A 4,338-nucleotide genomic window follows, 5' to 3' on the forward strand; every position below is an offset into this window, starting at 1 on the left:
CGAAACGTTGGCTCATTAAAATAGTATATTTCTACTATTTGAGTTTTTTTTTACCGCACCCGGACCATATTCCTTTCATTTATTTTTACCATACAATTCTGCTCAGTTTTAGTTTTTATTGCATGTTTTACGGATTTTTAATGTTCAAAATCCGATTACCTAGTCATAATAGATCCTTCTATTTGTTTATTCGGTTTCCCAATTTAATGAATGATCTAGGACTGTATATCCTATACTAATATGATGGATTACAATAATTGAAAGCATTGAATTATTCCTCTCGTAGATTGGTGCTTGGGAACTCCCCATATTTCCATAGCAGGTCACCTTGCCTTGGCCAACTGGCCTTCAGGACTCGTGTTTATTATTATAATTACTGTTTTTTAAACTTCAAATGCATCACGTGAAGAAAAAAAAATACACTATAAAGGTTTTGTTATATAGGCCAAAGCTCCATGTGGAGTTCCCAACCTTTGAACCAATGGCCAAAAAAAAACACAGAAAATAGACTATAAACTAATTCAGGGATAAATATTTTAAATAATAGAGAAGAATCTGGAATTTCAACTTCATTGTTGCATTTTAATTTATTATTCATATATATTTTTTCAGCCGAAACTGTCTAAATATGCAAATTTATGTATTTATCATCAAACAGGTAAAATAAAACTTGGTTAATTGAGTACACTTATTCGTAAAGATTTTCGATCGGCGGTTTAAAAAAATGCATACAAAAAAAAATGCAATTAAGTAGAAAATACGTGCCTAATTAAGTCATTCGTAAAGAATAACACCAACCATAGAATCAATTCTCGGTCAACAATTTCTTTGTAATCATAAAGTGTAGTTTAGAATGGAAATTGAGTGGGAAAGAAGGAAAGCGGGAATAATTAAAAGTTTGTATACCAATTCATTAAAACAAAGTTCTTTCGTTTTAATCAACTAGTATACAAGGATACTGGTACAAGGAGTTTAGGCGAAGTTGAGCTCTTCCATGACATTGTAAGTCCATCAAACAATGTCTAAAAACATCAATGGAAACCATCTAGCGTTTTTTGTTTTTGTAGGATTTAATCACTGATGACCCATCGATCTGTTAGCTGTTGTGTCGATCACCGATGCATTTTGCGTTAAGTCGATGCACCCTAACACGACCTCCATGGTATTATTTCTGTTTTTAAAATCAACAAAAACTGATCTAGCAAATACTGCGTTTGGAATATATTCTGATTAGGACACTTAAACAGTTTTAGTCAGATAGATATTCTAAACACGTACACAAATTTTCAATTAGTTTATTTTTGAAAAAGGTAAAGGTTTTCTTATTAGTAGTGAAAAGCATGACTTATGAAAATTGACGCTAAGAAGTAGAAAATTTGTAGAATCAAAAGGATATTAAAATAAAAATATATTAATTCTTTCGCCTTGTTACTTATTTCAATAAGATCCATCGCTCTTATTAAAAAAAAAAACTGTTATGTTGCCTATAACATTCGACGAGAGGTAAACCGCTTGAATCAAACGCACTATCTGTAATCTCTACCTTTATCGCTCCTGTCGCTTGGGGATTTAATCGATATTTGGATTCCATCGATAGGATTCGTGTTGGGTTTAGAAGATAACCCATAGGAGAAATATTGTGGATCGACACATTAACTGACATGGGGAGGCTGCGCACGTGGGATCGCCGATTTTAATGAAATCTTTTTTGGTGATACTAGGTCGAAAAATATTAGATACGTGTCTGAGAGTTTTGGCCAATGTCTTTGTAGCCAAAAAATATATTTATACGTATTTTTTAAAAATTTGGTGTAATCGTATACCGCTTTTACTCTGCATGTATTTAATGGTTATTATATAGCATTCGATTTTGTGTGTGTGTGTGTGTGTGTGTGTATAATAAGAATAAAAGATATTTAATCCTATTAAATGAGTTTAAGTGTGAAAAAAAAAATTACATAAACCAAAACTCACTTCCAATTAAGTTGACCGTAAACATTTTATTTAAAAATAATCAAATCAGATTTGGCTTTAGCCTCCTTCAAAACCTTCAATATATTCATACGAAGTTTCATATAAATCAAAAAATAGAAATTTATGTACTTAGTTTTTGGAGGATATTTTTTTTTCCGCCGATGTCCTACGTTTACGAAATAAATTCATACTGTTGGAATGCTGAATTTCCGTAAGGTTCAATTTGTACCATTTCGTGCTGGTTAAAGGGTCCTAAGCCCATTTTAATTTTCGTGAAGACTACTGATGTCATGTTGAAGTTATTGAAACAATAAATTCCTTTTTAAAATGCTGAAAAAGTATATAAAAAATGGAATTTAGACTTTTTTTGTTGAGGTTTCGTCCCACTATGTCCTTTAAATGAATCATACAATTTAAAAAGGCATTATTTGAGGAATATTAACTTAAAGTTACTGTTAAATTTATATTGAACTACTAGGGGTATTCATGATCTTTAGTTTAACATGTTAAAGCGTGTTAAATGGAGAAATATTTCCTTCTTTTACCATGTTAAAACGATATAACATGTAACATGGCTGAGAGTCTGTTACGAGTCTGTTAAATGGAAAATGACGTCACGAAACAGACCAGTTGGGTATGTTTGAAGAGTGTTTTTAATTTTTTCTTGTGTTTTAGACTTTTTAAAATAACAATCAGTAGTCAAACTTTAACACTTCTACTTTTCACTTATTTTAGGCATGTTGTAATAAATCACAGTAATCAAAACTTTGAAGTAAACGATAACATGAAGTTTTGGAAGGAAAGGTAACTAAACAAGATGCTCAGAAAATTCGCTAGGAGCTCTTATGCATTTACCATTTAGCATGACTTTAAATAGGGCTGCTCACAATGCTATACTTATAACATTTAACATGGTAAAACATTTTACATTTAACACAGCATCATGAATACCCCTACTATATAGCTTCTTTTACATCTTTCGCAAATATTTATGGTAGTGATAATTTATCTGAAATCTAAATGAAGCCTTATCCAATTTAATATTTGTTAATTTTTCTCAAATTCTTCATTTTTTAGTTACGTCATTTTTCTGTGGCTTGTATGAAGAGATGCAATATATTTTGTGTAGTTTCATAAATTTTCTATTTTTTAAAATATTTAATTGCGGTGTTAAATATTTAATCTTTAATCATCCTTCAAAGGTCGAAACGTTTAAATTTTAATCAATAATTTTATTTACATAATTGATTATACGTAAGATAGTATTGGTCTGATGATAAAAAATTTACTGAAGTGATAATTTCTTATCACAATTAATGATAATTTTATCACAAAGAGTCTTAAACTGCCGAGTAGGGATGTGGCCAAAGGGAGCCAACCGCGTTGTTTTATCACCCCGACGTCAGAGCAATTCCGATCATTTTATTTTGTCGGGTGAATCCACTCAATTAAATAAGTTGCAAAATTTTCAGACAATTAGTTCAGAGGAGAGGTTTGCGGAATGCCTAAAAATCTGCTGGTCACAAACAAGTATAGAAGGGGGAACATGAAAAAGTTTAGAGTGGCTGCTCTACTTTGTTGAGTTGCTTATACATAGCATACTGATGAGTCCAATAGACAATAGTAAAAGGGATGAGAGAGAATCAGTTGTTACCAGGCGAATACATTTTTTTTTTCACCTCTTGGACTCATAAAGTTGACAATACCGTTAGACCAGCTAAGGTCTAGTATAAATGATGCTGTAGGATTTCCAGTTAATCCACAATAATGGTTTCCGCCATGCTTTGTATCTGGTCCCCCTCACACCCAGTCCCTCCAAAAAATTCGTTGTTGCAAAAGGGATAGTTCCTCAACTTGTGAACCAAAGCACTGGAAACATATATAATTTGTCTTTTCCAGCAGTTCGACTATTTCTTTTTTTATATTATTGTGCCAGTGGGTGACAAGGCGCATATTGTTCGGACATTTTCCCAATATTTATGTATATATAAGTTATGGTGAGACTAGGTGTACGGTTAGCCCTAATCCTAACTATCAATGTAAATAAGCATGTAGAATGTATATAAGAGGAATTACGAGCCACAATAAAGTAGTGTGATATGATACCAGTACAAGTGCATTTTACTTCTCTGCTCATTTCATTTTTTTTTTTTTTTTTCAAGTTTCTTCTTTTTTCCGATTTTGACATGTTAGTTTTTTATAATCACGCAAATGACAAAGGTTTTCAACTAAAAAACTGCATAGAATATTTTTATCAAATTATTTGTTTTAAAGTGCATCGATACCAAAATGATCTATATTTCCCCCATCATACAGCTTTTTTATGTAGTGGCTTTGACAAATAAAAAATAAAAAATATTAATT

This window comes from Halyomorpha halys, unplaced genomic scaffold (genome assembly GCF_000696795.3).
Source record: "Halyomorpha halys isolate HHAL.00 unplaced genomic scaffold, Hhal_1.1 Scaffold90.1, whole genome shotgun sequence".
In the NCBI taxonomy this organism is placed as follows: Eukaryota; Metazoa; Arthropoda; class Insecta; order Hemiptera; family Pentatomidae; genus Halyomorpha; species Halyomorpha halys.